Source organism: Pezoporus wallicus, unplaced genomic scaffold (assembly GCF_028554395.1).
Source record: "Pezoporus wallicus isolate ANWC-B61680 ecotype Strahan unplaced genomic scaffold, APGP_CSIRO_Pwel_v1 scaffold_6445, whole genome shotgun sequence".
Lineage (NCBI taxonomy): Eukaryota > Metazoa > Chordata > Aves > Psittaciformes > Psittacidae > Pezoporus > Pezoporus wallicus.
In genome coordinates, this window is record NW_026641753.1 from 2,074,459 (window position 1) to 2,094,182 (window position 19,724).

The window sequence follows — 19,724 nt, forward strand, 5'->3', positions numbered from 1 at the left end:
AAATACAATAAAGCCCATATTTCTCTCTCTGAAAGAGATATAGGCTCTAATAATATCTACAGCCTTTGAAGGGAATCAAGTTTGTAAGCATTCTAAGCACTTTTCAAAGTGGGAGTTGGTGACTAAGACAGTGATATGACTCCCAAAATCACATGGCAAAGAAAAGTATCCTCCCTGGAGCTGTTTGAACTGGCCTGTAGCACTGCAGCAGGAATAAGGAAGACCAGGACTGGGGAGCTGTCTGTGAAAGACATGGGAATCCAGGGGGGCTCTGCAACACCCGACCCCCCCCCCCCCCATGTGTGTTTGCTTTCTTTCCAGAGGAGACTTGGGCCTGAGGGTGGGGAGTTATGAGGGTATTTGGAGGTGGCCAGCAAATGCCCCTGGGGACTGGTTTTGCAGGTTGCAAATTGTGATAACCCTCTTCACTGTTAAGGCAACAGATACTGCTTGGTGCCCACTTCAGAGAGGCAATCCTGTTCCTCCTAGTAGAGTGACATTTTCTTCACTGCAGTGATCTGCCTTTGTAAGCCCTTAATATTTACATGTTTTGTCATAAAATTAATGAGCATCCGCCCCCTTAAAAATCTCATTAAAGTTTGTCTTTGGCAGGTTGCCTCCCAAAGTCTTGACAGCACTTTGGGTGCTGATGATCTGATCAGAGTGTCTTCTCATTCCCTCCTCCTTCCCCATCTGTTTGTATCCACCTCTTGTGTTACCAAAATAAACTGGGGTAGGAACTGGTTCTTCTGTTTTTCTTTGGTGCAATGCTCTGTGGTGCACAACTTCTCTGCGGTATGAGTTGGCCTCTGCCTGTCGCTGCTGCATCATTTCCCCTGTCTAAACAAGTTACTTGAACAGTAAGCTGAGTGCTGCAGCATACCATAACGTAAATAACTGTTGTGCTTTCCTGTGTATAACTTGCATCTCACACCAGTCATTTATGATAATGACTCTGGCAACTTGCTTAAAACCAGAGGTCAAAGCAGAGGGACTGTTGAGTTGGTGAACAAAGATACGGAAGATCAGAGGCTGAGGAACTTGTAGGGGGATAATGAGGTCTGGTCTCTCCCCTCTGTAATCAGCACTGCTGCCAAATCGTGAAGGAAGGAGTGATGGGAAGCTTGTGCACTATAAATATGAAAATATAGCTGTATTTTAAGAAATTTTAACATACTTCATAAAATGCTGCTCTTTGTCTACTAATTTACTGTGCTCTGAGATGATACAAGCAACAAAGGAAGAAAACTGGAGGCTCAAACAGCCTACAGTAGCAAATTCTTTTGTGCCTTTGAACGTGTTAACATTAGAATTCATTAAACAGTGCTCTGGGGGTTGCAGCCATCATTTAAAAACGCCTCCTTTAAACAAATAAGGAATAGTATAGCCAAATGCAAGTAAGATAAAAATATAAATCAGTGGTTCTTTAGTAGCCGTTTATTAAGGACTTGTCTGTAGGCAATTTTACAACAGAGTGCATAGTCATGCCTCTTTGATGGGCTTTCAGAAACTGGGGAGATAGTTGTTGTTTAGGAATATCAAAGAACTTTTGTAGTCATTACATAGCTCTGGTGAACAATCATTAATCATCTTAAAAATAATTGGGGACAGATAATGTAATAAACTGCCCCTGGATGTATTTCTGTATTATCAGCCAGTAGTTATAAGTGAAAGGCAGAAATGGTGCTTCTAGCTAGTTTTGTTTAAAACAGCAGGAATGAAGAAAGAATTATCAGGATGTGAAATGCATTAAATCATGACAAGAGAATTCCTTTCATCTTGAGTATGGCTGCTGACTGTCAATAACTGAGATTAATGCTACAGGAAACAAAGAAGAAATGTTAAATATAATGACATTTAAAGAAGAGCAATAACAAGTTTATTAAAGGAAAGTGGTTTGAACTCTGCGAGGCTGGCAAATGCAGTTTCAGAGGCATTTTAAGATACTATTGCCTCATCTAAATCATCATAGGAGTAAATGAAAATATATCCCGTAAATTAAATCTGGTCTCTCTTCATTATCTCCTCTAAGGCATATGCATGCTCCTAATTTTCAAAAGGAACTCAAATGACTGTGAGCCTGAAAGTCTGTATCCCCCCAGATTGCCACTTCAACAACTTTCCTATCTGATGAGAACACTGAAACAGCGCCTGCTTTAGTAGTGCATGTTCCATTAAGAATGAGATTGAGCTGGGGGGGGGGGAGGGTAGCTTTCTTTTTTGTCCCATAGCTTTCTCCCTTTCCCAAATGTAATTGCAGCTCCTGGCAATACTGATGCTCACAGGGAAGTACAGAGCCAGGCTGGCAAGAGCATCTGTGCCTGCAGCCAGGGAGAGTGTGTAACAGTTCAGTTTAGCCACTGTTTCAGTTAGTGCTGTGATGTTAACCTGGGTGTTTCTCACCTCCAGTGAACTAATTTCTTCCAAATTCTGGAGAAATCCTCTTTAGGACTTCTAAGCCTCATTGCCTTGGGAAACGTAGCCAGAAACATCTCACGGTCCAGTGACCTTGGCAGAGACAAAAAGACTCTAGTATTAATGGGCAATCTAGAAGGAATTTCCCCTCACAGAACTTGGTTGGTAGAAATGTTGATTACAGGCTAAGGATGAGGATCTCTATAGTTCAGGGTGCTCCAATATTTATAATACAACCTACTTTATAAATTTACATTATGGAGCCTTAAGGATGGAAGGGCCCATCTGTGTAGAGAAGGTGGCTGTACCCTGGTCTAAAACTGCAGTATGGTTGTAAACTGGATGCCTCTAATGATCTTATGGGGCTCAGTGCCATTTACCACTTGCCTACTCCTACCACCACCTTCTTGCTTCAATATTGCATTTACACCATTAATTTCTTCTCCATTAATGTTATCATTTCCTGTCACTCAGCTGAAGTCCAATGTATTCTCTACCAGTTCAGCTGTGCATGTCAGTCTCTCTTTGATGTGCCCTGCTTCTTTTAATGAATTAATTCCAAGGCTAGATAATCCTTAAATCTGAAAAATTTAGATTGTGGTTTCTCTAGGGCGGGCAACATGCATGCTGTTTTGTTTAGCGCACATCCTTCTTTAGTGATGATAAATCTCAGCAACTCTAATGGAAACTATAATTGGCGTCAACAAAAGATTCTGTGAAGAAGTTATTTCAGCTGAATACAGCATGGGAGAAGAGTTTAAATGTCTGTTCTTTGGAGGCTCTATGACCTGCTCTATGGGACCAGAGGTTTCGCCATATTTAAGGATTTGGTAGGACTGGATGCCCTTGCTTCAAGGCGCCTTTGTTAATTAAGAAACTAGAATCGCTTTGTGTCATGCGGTAGCCTAAGTCTAATGACACAGCTTATAGCATGTGTACCTGCTTGTTGATCTTATCTACGTAACCATGATTTGAAAGAGGGAATGAACAGCACTGGAGAATACTAATGGCTTTTTGTGGAGGCAGACACTCTGTGGCCTTGCTTTTTGAATGGCTCATGAATGAGGCTCAAACTAGAATTAGGTCCAGTTATGTGACTTGAGCAACTACATCCTTTATTTTATGAAACTGATACTCAGTAAGCTTATATAACCTTCATTCTTTGTAGAAAAAAAACATGAGTGACATAGGAGGCACCATGGCATTGGCAAGATATCTGTAGCACATGGTAGATGAACTGAATTTTTCTTGTTCTGATCCATAAGAAAGCATGGGTGATACTGTGCAGTCAGATTGGTGCTTTGCTTTTTCCTGCATGGTAGAGCCACTAACCAGACACTGAAGTCAGTGTAGTATTGGGGATTTTTTGGTTTTGGGCTTGGATCCTTATTTTCTCATGTGCCAGAATTTGATGTTTCACATCACATAGATGGGTCTTAGTATTTGAGAGATTACTTCATTGATCCAGCATTTATGGATGTGAACATAAAGTTCACTGGCTTCTACTAATCAGCATTCTGGGTGTATCTAGACTTCTGACTTTGTTCGCAAGTAATAGAGTATGGTTCTAATACTGTTTGTACTACTGTGTTCAGATTGAGTGAAATGAAGATTCTTACCAATTCAAGCATGACATTATGTGGATTTAGAGGAAGAAATGATTCACTGAGCAGATTATCAAAAACTGAAAGGAGAAAGTAGTTGTTCAGATTACTTGATCCTGTTATGTTTGTCACTAAAAATAAGAGAAAGCTCCTAAGCAAATGGAAGCAAGGTTCTGGATGACATAGCCTAAATAAACTTCTGTCTGAAGTGATGTTCTGTTGAGAATGAAGCCATCTGTAATGAGTGAAAATACAGCAAACAGGAGAATACTCTTAATAGGGATCTGAGATTCTTTTGTTTGCGAGATGGTATTGTCTAAGATGGGTAAAAAGCAGTGGTTGAATTGGGCTTACACTCTCAGTAGGCACATTCTCCACAACTACAGTGAACCTAGGGATGTTGGGGTAAATTGAGCTGGGCTCTAGTCTGTGGAAGTGGGATTTCACCTCCTGTGTGCATTGAGGTATGGAGGCTGAAGCTGCAGAGGTCTTTTCCAGCCAGATACAACACACATGTGCATGTTGTGCTCATCTTCATATTGTTCTATTTTGGGCAAGTAATTCCAATGTGCAGGCGGCAAGGGATGAGTGTGGAGATGAAGATAAACTGAATAAAACTCAGAATATGTAGTTGGGCATTCCGCTACTACACCAAATTTAGGCTTGTATAATATGACACTGGATAAAGCGTTGAAAGTTATTGATGGAGAAGATCCTCAACTGTGGCTTTATTTTGAGAGGTCATGTGCTTCTCTGTGCTTCATATTACAGCCATAAATTAAGCTTTGCACTAATATTTCACCTGCTCTTTCAGGTGAAGGGAGTATTCTTTTAGCAATGATGGTGAAAGAATACAGAACTGCTCCTCCCTGTTGGCTGAGATGCCACAGGAATGTTTTACCTGGCTGTGCTTCACTCCACAGCAAACTGGCTGCATCAAAAAGAGTTTCCCCATCCTGAGTCTTAATGATTTTGTTTTCCTTGTCCATTGACTTCTCAACTTCAGGTGTGGAAATTTTTTTTTTGTTTGTTGTGGTTTTGGTGTTTTATTGATTTGATTATTTTTTTTTTTTAAATTTTTTCTTTGTTAGTTTTTGGTGTCTGTTTGGTTTTGTTGTGGTTTGGTTTTGTGTTTTGGGGGGTTTGTTTGGGGTTTTTTTGTTTGTTCTCCTAAAGCAAAATAATAATGTTTAAAACCTGGGCTATTGTAGGGTTTAAAATATGAGAAAATAGCATAGAATTAAAAATATTCAAAATCCAATTAAAAGACAGTGTTGTGTTCAAATTGGGTACTTCTCTTTTGTTCTGAAAGAGATTTTGGGGATCTCTATCTGTGGAGTTCTCAGCACTTGAAATATTACTTTTCAGTAATCTGTGTTGGGAGATTAGTAGGTGAATGCATAGTTTTCCATTTTCATAAGAGGCAGGAGTTTCTAATAGTGGCCTCAGACTCCTCTGGGGCTCTCAGCTTAAATTAACTTCTGTTGGTTTGGTGGTCGGGGTTTTTTTTTATCTTTTCTTCTAAGTGGTTGAGAATACCATAAGGGTAGCTAGCAGGAATTTTTTCTCTTATCTATTGAATTTCACAAGGATTAATGAAGATGAAATGGGAGCTTTTGTTGTAGGAACTGAGTGAATCTTATGGCCTTTGTAGCAAACTATTTGTTGATGTAGTAGAAATTGTGTTTCACTAGCAGGGTAATTCATCAGCATCAGACACCAGTAGTACTGTATGTGCTGAAATAAATTCTGTGTGAGGTTCAGAGCACACTAGAAATCTTATGCTTTAAAATATCTTTCTGGGTATGACAGAGAAGAATTAAGTGATTACTGTAAACTGAAGTAAACAGACATGCTAAGACATGTCAAGCTTTATCAATAAAAACTATTTAACAAAAAATCCTATGTATTTGGCCATTTTAATTCATGTTGGCAATAAATACTTCCATTTTCTGAAAGACTGCTTGGGGAAAATTTTGTCATATTGAACTTCTCGGACTATATGGTCATAGATGAAAAATGTCAGAACTTCTATTAACTGGAAGCAGTTTATATGCTGGTAAATGATGTATGAGTACAATGGGCCATGATGGTCAGAACACAGCCCAGCATAGGTTTTGCGTGGCTGGCGCTGAGAGGTTAGCAGTCTCGTGCTCCTCTTCTTCCTCTGTTTTTGGAAAGCCTTTGGGGGGTACATCCATGAAGCCACAGTCAGAACTGGATGCAGCCAGGTGAGTGTCACTGGACAGGCCACAAAAGGGTATGAAATATGGACTGAGACATAAATGGCAGGGGAGCAGTGAGGAGTGGGAGTGTGAATATATCCAGTAGCGAAGAGAACTACCGACAGCTTTATGTCCTAACAATATTTGTGTATGTGAAAGTTCTCATTAAGCTTGGCTTGACTGTGGATGAGAAAGGGCTCATAGATGAGCTTGAGCTTTGTCCCACAGGTTTGTGATGATTTAAAAAAAATAAACAAAGAGGACAGTTTCTGAAATATTCTTCCCAAGAGTTTGCTGTATATGCATGTTATGTATGTTGAGGAAAATTTAACTGTTATTGAAGAAAAGAAATACTAATTGTGTACTAAATTGAGCCTGCATATACACATTTCTCCTATATTATAATTGGTCAAGCTGAGCCGTTCACAGAAAGAACTGCTTAAAGCTGAATGCCTAGGGCATAAAAATTACCCACAGTTGGAAGCTAATAATATCATGTAAGGCAAAGTAATATTTGTGCTAAAAGAAAGTATTAATTAAACTCTTCACAAGATATTGTTAGATTACTCATATTTAGAGTCTTGCTAAAGGTTCAGTGAGACACATCAGTTTTCCATTAACCACACAGTCATTTCTGGCTTGAGTTTCTGCAGACAGCTATTTTGCAATGTGCGCACTTTGGAACTTATCAAGAACCTGATGTTAGTCACACTCGGTAATATTAGAGAATGTTATTAGTTCTGTTATTTCCAGAGCAAAAGCATGCCCAGTCTTATCCTGAGAAATTTGCTTTGAAAATGACACACCTCTTTTTCTTCAAGCATACTAGGTATATAAGCTTAAAGAACCATTTGTTTTAAGCCTGAGGTGCACATATATGTGGTGCAGTTGACATGCTGGAGGGAAGGGATTCCATCCAGAGGGACCTTGACAGACTTGAGAGCTGGGCTAATGCCAACTTCATCAAGTTCAGTAAGGTCAAATATAAGGGTCCTGTGTGTTGATCAGGGCAATCCTAAGCACAACGGCAGGTTTGAGAGCAGCCCTGAAGAGAAGGGCTTGGAAGTGTTGGCAAGAAGCTCAGCAAGACCTGTAGCAAATATCAAGAATGTTTCCAAACAGCTGGTTGGGGTACACAAAGTGCTGAAGCCATATGATGCTGATATGTTCACTGGCTTTGTCAATTAAAAGTAACTGTGTGCCACATCATCAAGTTCTGTCACTTGATTAGAAGGAAGACATGAGCTGGGACATCTAAAGAAATGTAACTGGGAGCATTGTGGCCTGGTGGTGGTCTGTGAGCCATTTGGAAATCACTGCATGAAGCCTGGGCTGGGCTGGGCTGGCTATTACCAGACTTCTGAGGTAACCTGTGAAACAGTACATGTAATTAGGATGATTTAATTTCCAGAAAGAAATTGTGTGTGCATAGGTAAGAGTATCGCACATTATAACATTTATTACTCTATTTAGAGAGGAACACCCAACTTACCCAGATGCCCATAAGCATTGTGCTGCTCAGGCAGCATTAACCTGGGGGAGAGATGGCTGCAGCCGTGTGGTATTCCTGGTGATAAAAATGTGCTGATGACTGTAAATGATTGTTCTGACTTACATCTAAGATTTGTCTTCCATGCTTTCTTTTTTTCCTATGGGAGAAAAAATTAACCCCATTCTGTCCCTAAGAGAGGGTCCCTAAGTTTGTATTCAGAAAGTATCTACTGAATTACAGCTGCTTACAAAATTCAACCTTTTAATAGTACCCTCCACTAAACTGAGTCTTGATATTTTTCCTTTGTGGTCATACCTGTGGCGTGCAATATACTGAAGGAGCACTTGGAAACTGCAGGGTCTGCTTCCAGCTGCAGCCCAGTTGTTGCTAGCTTTCAGTGCCACTGCTTTCTCAGCAGAGATGGCTTGCAGCTAGAAAGTACCTGCATTCTCAGAAGCTGAAATGGAGAAGGCCAAAATGAACTGAAGAGATGGAGGGGCTTGTTTATAGTGTGCCACAGTTTATTACGTATTTATTGTCCCAATCTTTAAAGACGGGCTAATGGAGAAGGGGAACTAATCCTGTGGGTGTTGAATCTCTTCTGATAATGAGAAACATAAGCATAAAATTGCAGTAAAGCAGGACAGCCTTGGAAGAATTTTCCTAGGAGTAAGCTTTTTTCCACCCTACTGTGCAAAACAGCTAGAAAATTTCCATTACAGCCATGCTCTTCACCCAAGTTAATAGCTTTGTATCAGGGCCTGACTTGCCTTAGTAGCCTTCCTCAGAAGACAGATAAAATTTTGTATGCTTTGAACTTCAGCTTTGACTTATGTTTCATAATTCTTGCTGTTCATTTTGTCAGTAAAGAGAGAAAGATGGAACTGTCTCATAGAAAAAATTGAATAAGTAAACACACTACTGAAAGTGGCCCAGGGAAGTTAAACTGATGATAATATATTTGGTTTTAGATATTTATGACTTTTGCTTGCCAACAGATGGATCCCCTTCCACATACTGCAGTTTTAGAACATACCCCAATGATGTGATGGTAATGTTCTTCATATCTTAGTTATTCTTAATATCAAATTTATGAGTGTTGTTCCAGATCCCAGTGTTTCTTCCTCTATGGTTCATTGTGAGGATTCCTGAAATCCCTTTATCTTGAGCCAATAATCTCTCTCAAACACATTGTTTCTGTGTGCTATTAGAAGATTGAACAGCATTAGTATCCAGGAAGATGTTCTTAGGGGTTAGGCTTTCTGATGTTTCTCTTTCCAAAAAGTGACCTCATTCACCAGTTGGGCAATTCATAGGCAAAAGGAGTGGCTGTAACCCCAGAGTGGAAAGGAAAATAGGAAAAGAAACAGTTGACACTTCTAGTTTGTAAAAATGTACATAATCGAGCCACATGCTTGTTACTCTCTTCCCAGCTTTGTTCCCTTTAAATATTTTTGGTTTATAAGAGAACTGGATTATGTTGTGTTTGCCAGAGGAGTAATTGCAACTGCAAAGAATGGAAACAGAGAGAAAGCTTTGAGCAGAGGTTGTGGAACAGCCGGGCCACTGCAGAGGCAGAGTCTCTTGGTTTGTTTTTACTTACTCTGCTGCTTTCTTCCTACAAAACAACTGGCAGTAAATTCAAGAGCTAAGGAAGTTTCTAGTCCCTCGCAAAAAAAATCCTACCATTCTGAGAAGGGATTGTAATGTGATCTGAATCCGTTGTAGGTTGAATGATAAATCTCATCCTTTATTACCTTATGGTGGCACCAGCCACAAATTTAAGCTACATTTGTAGACTGAATTAGGGTTCTGAAGTGGCACTGAGAGCCGATTTGTTTTTCTCCTTGTGAACCAGTATCAGTAAAATCATAAACCAGATTGCTTGAAAGATGCTTGTGTGTATTGAGAGTTTGTCATTGATCTTCAGAATGTATCATACATCTCTCTTTCACAATTTCTTCCAAACTTTGGGTTTGTTTTTTTAAAAAAAAATTAACTTATTTTCATTGAGCTATGCTCTTCCTAAACTTGATCTAGCTGCAGTTTGAAGTAAGAGCCTCGCTCTCTTTTTTCCCTTGGGCATTAAACCTCAATAAGTGTTAGACTATAATATTGGCAACCAGTATACAGAGGAACTTGCATTATCATCAACTGTCATTCTGATCTGACAATACTGTATTATATTCTCAATAGATCCTTTTGTGAGCAAACAGTGAGTGGCATAAATGGCTATGCTGGTCTGACATGGGGAATTTGACTTGTCAGTTAAAGAAGAATAAGGTAAAAATTGTATACATGGCCAAAATATTTAGCCTAAAACTACTTGTGCTTCTCCTGCCTGCAAAAGGAAAAAGAAAGTTAAGAGGAAACAGAGGCATATATTTAACAGATGGAAGAGGCTGCCTGATTGTACTACCTCTGTCAGCACTGTCATCTTCTGATAAATGAAGTGCCCTGCATTTGCTGCACAGCTGTGGATACTGGAGGAGAAACTGGAAATGCATGTTGTTCAGTAGAAAAGCAAAGATTATTTGTGTGAGCTCGTCACTTATCGAGTGACTCCAATATGTGTGGTGGCAGGGCTGCTGGGTAAAGGATTGGGGTTACATTCTTCTGGAGTAGACCTTCTTACAGTCTCTGACCTTCCTCGGCTCGTTGCCAGGAAAGCAGTTCATTTCAGCAGAATAGAGCCTCATGAAAGATACATTCCCAGTCACAAAAGCCTTATTTAATATAGCAGAAATATAACAAATTTACTTGCAGGGCTCAGTTCCTTTAGAGTGACTTAGAAATGGTCTGGATTACATGACAATTTAGTGTACTTAGGAAAAAAAAGTGTCTTTCAATCAACTTTAAATATGGAAAAAATTCTTTTTAGTATGAAATTATCACTACTAGCATGACTGTAATTTTGTGCAGTAAAAAATCTCCATAGATACAGTAATTTACCTGTTATATCACTTTATTGTATCTTTCTTATACCTGACCTTTGTGAGCTGATATTAGTTACATGGTACTTCAGCCTTTCTTACTGTCCCAGAATGTATTTTCCTATCCAGATCTTTTGAGGTCTGTATATCTATTGTAGTATAATGGCATATGGAATAAGACCTCTCTTTTCCATTGGAAGCTTGTATCAGTCTTGTGACCTTACATGAAGTAGAATGTAGATAATAGATGCAAACTCAGCTATAGCATCAGTCAATTAAAATGCTTGCCTTGTTGTAAGGTGTACAGGTGCTTCAGAGACATGCTTTAATTACAGGAGAGTTGTTTCGGAATGGTCTTATATGTGATAGAATAGTGCTTGGAGGTGCAGCACAGATCAGAGCTTTTCTGGTGTAGCTGCAGTGCAGACTCAGTAAAAATTTAAAAAGCCAAGAGAAACGTGAGTGATAAAAAGGAACTGGGGAAAACTCTTTTTCAAGTGGGGAAGCTGTGGCATGTTGGCCAAGGCATTGATTGCATCTGAGCTGGATTCTTAATTTGGCACTTTCACAATAACAGAATAGTTTCTCTTGAGGGAGAGGTACTTTTTGAAGAATAGACTTTAAAACATTGCTTTTTTTTTTTTTCTGTTCTTTATCAGAAGATGATTTTTAAGCTGTCTCTGTATTTTATCATAACTGGCCAGTCTGGAATTAAAAACACAACTCGGTGATAGAAATTGCTTCTTTTTTTTAACTCTGTAGTACATCCTGTCCAGAAATGTTCTTGGGGATGGCAATGCTTATACGTGGATCGTTAACTAAACATTTGAGGTTCTCTGACCTAACCCACTTTCATAGGATTAAATTAAATAGAAATCACAAAATAACTAACTTTACAGATCTTTTCACCTCAGTCATTTGGTACTTGTATTGGTGGAATTAGACATTACAGTAGACAAGGTGATTTCTTCAGGTAAGGAAAAACTTTGTCATGTCAGGAAAATAACTGCTTTTGAAAGTGAAGGAAGCCAGGAAGACTACAGTGAAGGTGAATCACTTTAAGCATAGGTTGTGTAATGCACTCAGAATTGAAGATCTGGCCTGTGCAAATAAAAAGAACTTGGATAACATCCATGAGACCTCTGCTGCCTGAAAAGCCTAGGTCAGAAATGAAGTACAGTGGTGACAGGATTTTCAGTTCATTAGACTTTGGCTGTTTGATTGAAGACTACAGTTATGGTTGCATGCATCTCTGGGCATTTCTTATTGTCTGCTTAGCAGAGACAAAGTAGAGGAGAAAATTAATCTGTTTCTGTTTTCTCCCTCATCTACTTTACCTTTACCAGAGGATGGGAAGGCAGGCCTGACTGCCTCCCATCTCTGACCACAACAAACAAAAGGTCCCATGCAGATTTTGTACTCGAGCCAACATGTGCAAATTCTGGGGTTAGAAATACCACTAGGGCTTAGCAATATACACTCGGTGAATCCCATTTCCAACACAGAATCTCACCATTCCAATAAGAAGTGTCCCTTTTCACAGGACATAGAACCACAAGCTAGCTTACTGCTAGCTTACTACTAGCTAAGGCACCAGCAAGGTGTCTGAGAATTCAGGACTTGGGGGAATTAGTATACAGTGTTATTGACATCAGAGGTGTAAGTGCCAGTGTTAGCATGGAATTAAAGCCAGGCAGCAGGCAACATACCCCCAGCAGGTTCGAAAGACCCTTTTGCACCACAGCATCTTCTGTAGCATTGCTCATTGTTATTGTCATCTGTGCCTTCAGGGCTCTCAGCCTTATCCTCAGCTTTTGAAATACCTGTTTCTGAAGACGAGCTGTGAGCTAATGAATGATTTTTTTTTTTTTTTTTCCACAACAGCTTAAAAATCTTGGAGAAAGTAAAGTGGTGCAGTGTTTGCCTGTGGAGCTGCAATGCTGATAGGCTGCAGCACACCTGCAGCTGTACAGTACCCGCACAGCAGCTTCCTTTACTCACCCTCCTGGCCTTTGCTAGTAAGACAGACTCATTTTACTTCCTGTACCCCAACTTTAAGTAAGCTTGCTGTCTGTATTTAAATAGATTGAGGAATGGAAGCATTCCAGTTGTGTTAGCTTTGTTTTGGTTTTTTCCTTGTTTTTCTTTTTTCCTTGCTTTTCTTTTTAAAGGCTATTTTTTCTTACATATTTCAATGAGAACCTGTGACTGTTTCCTCAGCTGACTTAACTCATCATCACTCCACTGGCTTTTGTGGAGCTATACCAGCAGAAGGTAGCTAAGTGCATGGCTGGGTCACCCACTGTACAGGGAAGGGAAAAAGGAAGGTGATTTGTAGGCTGTGTGAATGGTCTGTGATCACACTTACCTAATTTTTGTATTAAAAAATGGTATTATGACAAAATCTTGATTCAAAATGAGGGAACTGTAATAACCTGGGAAAGCAAAAGCCTTCTGCCACTGCCTACATATGCATTAACGCAAATGCCAACTGCCTCATGGAGAACTGAAGTGGCACTCATGCTTACTTTTGCTGTTGCCAAAGGGGCAGGTTTCTGGGACTAGCCATCAGGTGGGAATTAAAGGGTTTAGGGTTTTTGGTTATCCTGATGTCCTGATGACAGCTTACTTTTTTTTTTTTGGTCTTAACTCCTGGAGTTACTCACTGCAGAAGGTATTTTCCTGGGAATCATGTAACTAAGTAAATGTTTAACTCCACTCTTACAAATACTGCTTAATAAGATGGAGCGTTAATTCCAGATGTCTGGATGTGTGCAGAAAAATCTAAAAGCTTCAAAAAGTAGGAGCAGAGTTGCTTCTTTTCCTTTCATACTTGTTTTGCAAAGCTGTGCCTCAAGATTGTCACTGTCTTGAGCTATTCTGATAAAATCCTTTAACAAACCAGCAGCTATTGGAAGTAGAACTAGTTGGAGGGGAAATTGGAGATTACCACAGTTAAAAAGGCATAGCTGAAAAGTGAAAGCTTAGGCATACACTCATCAATCTTGCTGTGATGTCTTAATGTGTTGGTCCAACTCATATTTCCCGAAATTCCTGTTCTACCTCTTTGCCAGAAGTTCCCAAACTACTTTTTAATGAGCAGGAGGAAAAAAGCAGGTGCCTGCTTCTTGCTCCCAAGGAAACTTCGAGTGCGTTGGATTAGACCCATCACATGGGGCTTAGCAGCTGAGCACCAGCTTTGCCCTTGGTGGTGCGTTGGTGCATCCCTCCTGCAGTGTGCTGTGGGCTGGGAAGGGCTGGTGGGGAGCTGGCACATAGCAGAGGGAAGCTGGCAGTGCTTTGGGACACCACTGTGTGTCACAGCCTGCTTTTAAGCATTTCCTTTAAAAAAATGCTGCAGTAAAGAAATATGGTGCACTTGGTATTGCTGCCTTCCCTTTTAATGGGAGTAGCTTTTGGTATCATTTGCCATATGGAAAGTGTTTAGTCTGTTCTTAACCATAATTATTCTTTTATACAGTCTTGGCCCTTTAAGCTCCTTCTGATGTTCTTGCCAGGTAATGTAAAGTACTTTTATGGGAAGTTTTGTTTATAAAATTAATATTCTTGCAGAGAGTGCGTTTTTAAGGCCAAGAAATAAAGTTTTCAGGATGGTTGCACTTTCTTATAATATTACATGCGCTGCATTACCTTGAACAATTCATAGGCACTGTATAGTGATTTCTTATTTTAAAATATGACCATTGCAAGTAATTTCTTTGCTTTTCTATACAGAAAAATACGTACTTCTATGATGCTGAGAGACTGAGTACCGAAATTTGTGATTTCCTTTGTGCTTAGTTTTGAAACACCAGTTAGTAGCTGCTATCTCTCTTATTTTTGCTCAATTTTTAAATAAATCTGAGAGACAGTAAAATTAGACTTCATTTTCTTAGAGAAGAAGCAATGGTCCATGCATTTGCATTGAGTTTGGAGGAGGTTTACACTATTTTGTCAGCTGGTGAATTGGAATCAATACTTCAGTAGTCAGCTGTCACTTTAGAAATCAAATTTGCTTGTGATGTACTGAAACAATGTTACAGTTTTCTTTATTAATAGTCCTTTATAGTAGTTTAGGAACTTTCACTTCAGGGTCTCAAACCATTTTAATGAAGTCGAAGGAAAAATTCTACCTCCTTTTCTTGCAGATGGAAAAATCATAAAATAGCGATCAACTGCCAGGGTAGAGAACCTATATGCATTTTTAACATGCACAGGGACCATTTCTGGCCCTGCAGCCGTGCTATGTAGTTGCCTGTGTCCATGTTACTAACCTCTTACACCCATCAGACCAGGGATCTGCACTCCAGACTGTTTCTTGTGAGTTAGCTTGAGGCAGGTACCATTCTTAAGCATTGCTTGGCTGGGCAATAGGGACAGAAGGGGAGAGCTGTGAGATTTTGAGGTGTATAACGCAACATTTGCATGGCTGAAAATGGTATTATTGCTGCCTTTGTTTTCTTTGTTTTGCTGATGTGCTGTTGTCAATGGGAGAGACCAAGCAACTTGAGCCCAATGGGCAGCAGCTGTTGTATGGGAGCTCATTCCTAATGCGGTGTCCCGAAGAGTTCCCAGGGAAATGCTGTGGGAAAGAGCTGGTTAATGGAGCTGTGCTGGCTTTTCCTCCTGAGGGTCTGGCCCAGGAGCTATAATTGCAAGAGAATTTTCCTTTGCAGCTGAGCTGAACAACACAGTAGAGATAAATGGGAACCATAATTCTGGGCCATTCCACATGGGCCATCTCAGAGCCCACAACAAACCAAGATTTCTATTAGGAGGCATGATTTGTGACATTTCATAATGATATTTTCATCTGTTTTGAAAATAGTCAAAAATAGAATTTTGCTGTGGGAACACACTAATTTTATAGTCTCTTTTTTTTCTTTAGGCTGGAAAGAACAGGAGCTTTTTAGATCACAATATATCAAAGTGAGTGGTGATAACAAAATATTTGTTAGGATAAAACTGTTGTATTTGATTGGATATTAATAATCTTTTCTGTGTGCTGTGGATATGGTTTCCAAGTAATTTTTTCACCAGGAAATATGTAGCTGGTGTTGAAAATTAAGTGACATTTTAGATGATAATATATTCTCTTTGAAGTAATAAAGATGGATGAGTCTTTTCATTATGACCACTGGGATCTGAATGAGAAATATTTTGAGGATTGACAAACAGCAGCAGTTAGGCCTGCAGCCAGTGATAACTTGCAATCCCTATTTTCACTGAAGTTTTCATTACCTGTGGCATGGATTGATCCTGATCTTAGACAACATTTACTAAAAAACTGCTCATGTTGCAAGTAACAGCAGAACAGCACTGACTGTACCGGGAATAACTTGCGCTCATGTTCAGTTGCTTGGACATACTCGGTGTTTGTAATTTTCTGTGAATTAAGTCTCTCATGCTCATACAGGACGGTGACACTTGCTCAGTGAGCAAGTAAGGTAAGGCATAGAAGCCGGCAATGTTTTGCTTCGGAGACTAGATAGCCTTTTTCGAACCTTTGCCCTGCAGCTGACAGAATCCCTTTGCTTGCTTGGGATGCTCAGGTTTAAACAGTACCTGTTTTGTTAGGTAGCTATCCTGCTTCTAGGAACAAAAAACTATGTGCAGCCTTGAGGTTGGCATCTCTCTTTCACAAAGATTTAGCAAGTTGAGTTCCAGCATTGCCTGATCATTTCTTAAAATGCACCACCCTCTATAGGGCTTTGTGAAACACTAGTAGAATTGTGCATAACCCAGCACCTTGCACTGCTAATGTGTGCTGTGGTAGGGCCCACTGCTGCTGTCTTCCCCAAAACTGTTGAATTGTAGGGTGTAATTGTAGCCCAGTCTGCATTACACTAGGCATGTGTCTCTTCCCTTTTTTTCCTTTTTTCTTTCTTTGACACTGGTTTAGCCATTAAAATCAACCCTTGCCATGTTTCCACGTGTCTGCCCAGACCTTTTGGGTTGGTCTGTCCTTTCCAGAGCCTTTCTATAAAAGTCCTCTTTTAAAGGAAATACAAGCTTTTTTCCCTTACTCTCCTTGCTTTCTTTCTCCCCCCATTGCCTCCTTTCATAGCTTATATCTCTTTATTTTCATTAATTTAAAGCATTACACAAATGTCTATGCAACGTATTTGTGTATCATTATTTTTATAGATTTGCATTAATTTGTGAAGCTTCATTCTTCCCCATACATTTACTTGATTGTGGTCCAGTTTTCCTTTCAAGTGAATTTATTTGGAAGCAGTTTCACTGGCACAATTATCCTACTGTTTCCTTACATGCCTTACACATGTGATGAACAGACAGTTTCCCTATGGTTCCTTAAGACAGAGAGCTCAAAAATTCCATCATAATGAGCTCTGTGATGTGATAAACAAGAAAATGTTAATAAAAAACTTGGAAGAGGAAATCCAAATATATTTCTTCCTCTTCGTTAAGGTAACGCTGGTTAATCTTTTTTGGCAGGATGTTGATAATCGATGCTGGCTGCTGTGCTTCTTACAGAGTATTTAATGTATTTACGGTGGGACCATCCTGGGCAGAAAGGGCAAGAACAAGTTATCCCCATTCCCAAAGCACTGCCCTAAGCAATCAGAGTTGTGTATTGAAGGAACTTTAGTTCTGAAGAACAGGGCTTTTTGTTCCTTGTGTTGAGTACTATGGCATGTGATCCAAAGTGTCATTGAACTCCAAAAACCTAACAGGTTTGGAGTAGTGGAAGATTTTTGCTGTAGTTGCTCATGCTTTACAGTTTGAGATTGCTGCTGATTCAGCATTAACAATTTCCTCAGAGTTTAAGACTCTTTTCATTATTCTTCTTCCATTTGGTTTTCTTTAAAATTGTATATATTAAAAAAAAAGAAGCAGCAGCAATTTCATTGGTCCCAAGATATAAATGTAAATTTCTTGCCACTATTGTTCATAGTTCTTCATAAATTATACACTGGAGCCCTTTGCGAATGGGTAGAATAGCTCTTATTAAACATGCAACAAATGCAGAAGGCTCAGTGTGGAAATGAAAAGTCATTTGCATTACTTTGAGGAGTTACTGAGCTCCAGCAGCCTTGTTTCATAGGTAAAAAGAAGGCCCAGAGAGGCTGCTAAACTGCAAAGCAGCATCTCAAATTCTTACTCAAGAAGTAACGTAAGGTCTGAGGAAATCCTTCATGATCATAATATCCCCTTGCCCCGCATTTTTATTGATCTGCTGTACAAACACTTTTAAAACAAAGTAGATTTCCAAAATACAGAAGGTCAATGCAGCAGAAAATTGACTTCAAGTCAATGTTAAGTTGGACTGAGGAAAACTCTGAATTTCAATTCAGAGGGAGAAAGAACCATTAGCTGGCAGATTTTGTTGCTTGACATTTTGAAGCTTGCAACACTGAAATGAGTTTGCATTTTCCTGTCCCTGTTTTGGGGGTTTCCTCTCTCTTCCCTGGACAAGTGGGTCAATACAGATTGCATGCTTCATTTCTGTTACTCCCCCCTCCTCATCAGAGAGCTCTTCATAACTTTCATTTTGTAAATTATGCTGGCTTGGTGCACTTGTTTGACCTTTTCAATATTCTGTAATTTGGCTGCAATTCCTGTTCCTTCCTGTTTTACATTCTCACTAGCCTCTGGAAAAGGTATGGAATGCCCATTTGCTCAAAGTATAAAATACTGCAAGGGTCAAAGCAGCATAGTATAAAACTGTATTTCACTGAATGTGTTAATAGTTTGAAGGGAAGCTGGGGGAATATGAAGTGTTCTACTTGTAACCCTCCAGATCAGGTATTATCATGCAGATTTCCTGTTTTTTCTTCAAAGCACATCACCTTATTGCATAAAATTTCTTAGCTTAGCTATGGTATTGCAATATGTTGCATTCCAGAGGCCTTCATTAGAAGATTCTTCAGTGGTTTGGGGTACTTTGAATTCCTCTTGACATGGATGTTCTTGCAGACCATTGTAGTTTTTGATGTATTAAATTGAAAACCAATGTGGTTTGAATTTGGTTTTGTTTTAGTTTTGATTTTCTTTAAACTGTTCTATTTCTAGACATACGTGACTTAGTCTGAGGTATTAAAATGGTGCCAGTAACAACAGCATCATCATAACAAACTCAGAGCCCTGTGACATGAGACAGGGTGTTGGTTTGGTTTTGGTTTGGTTTCTTTTCCCATTTTGCTCTTCTGGAGCACTCAAAAATATTTGTGGACCATTTCTGGTTCCTAAGTGTATGTCCTTGAGCCGCCTTTCGTTAGTTATGATGAAGATAAGGTCTTAATATGTCACATTTGTTTTATTGTTATGTGTGATGCCTCACTCATTTTCTGTTGGAAAGTTGTAAATAGTGTTTAAAGTCATTTTATTTGAAATCAGAAGAACACACAGCCCTTTTCACCCCTGTCTTTTGTAACTGTAATATTGAACAGTTATGTTGTTTATGTGAAGTTTCTTCAAAACTTCAAAGATCATTAAAATGAAGCTCTCCTCACTTAAGAAAAAAAAATAAAAACAAAAATGTCATGTAATCTTTTTTCAACAGACCTGTACACTATTTGTGCTGCATAACATATAAGGAGGGTACATACGATGTATATTCTTCATACTGCCTCCTCCACAGAGCTGAAGTTTTGCGTGTGCTTGCTGAGGTGGTTGTGTTGGAGATGAAGGAATGTGATGCTGCCTGGAGTGGAAACATTCAAGTTGGCTTGATGCCATTCTACCTATCAATAGAGATAACAGTTTTGAATGAAAACAGACAGAGAAATGCTAAGGTGGAAATTCTATAGTATGTAAATAATACTTGATCAATAGTTGCATCTCAAGCATGAAGCGATTCTGATTTAGGAACAGTGGGTGGTGTCTGAATGTGGTCTTTATATTGGTTCTCAAAGAACCTGTATTCCTAGTGCTACTCTGGTCTAATAAGAATAGATGAAATGTTTGCCATTTAGAGTGGAGGAGAAAAAAAAGCAGGAAACACTTTAATGTTCACGAAATGGCCTCTAACCCATCCTTGATGCATATGGTGTTTTTATTTAACGTGTGAGAACTTAAATGCTGTAGCAGC

The 19,724-nt window shown here is 39.4% G+C and overlaps 1 long non-coding RNA gene across 3 annotated transcripts in view; it reads left to right on the forward strand.

Annotated features, from left to right (window-relative positions):
• Nucleotides 1–19,119, forward strand: part of LOC130607758 (uncharacterized) — a 77,877-nt gene extending 58,758 nt beyond the window's left edge. Inside the window, exon 3 of one of the 3 annotated variants that reach the window (XR_008974328.1) lies at nt 18,707–19,119. This is a non-coding gene — a long non-coding RNA (uncharacterized LOC130607758). Of the gene's footprint in view, nt 1–4,833; nt 4,971–10,086; nt 11,278–18,706 lie in introns of those variants that run through there. The other 2 variants (XR_008974327.1, XR_008974329.1) reach the window with 2 other exon arrangements.
• Nucleotides 19,120–19,724: the final 605 nt, after the last annotated feature.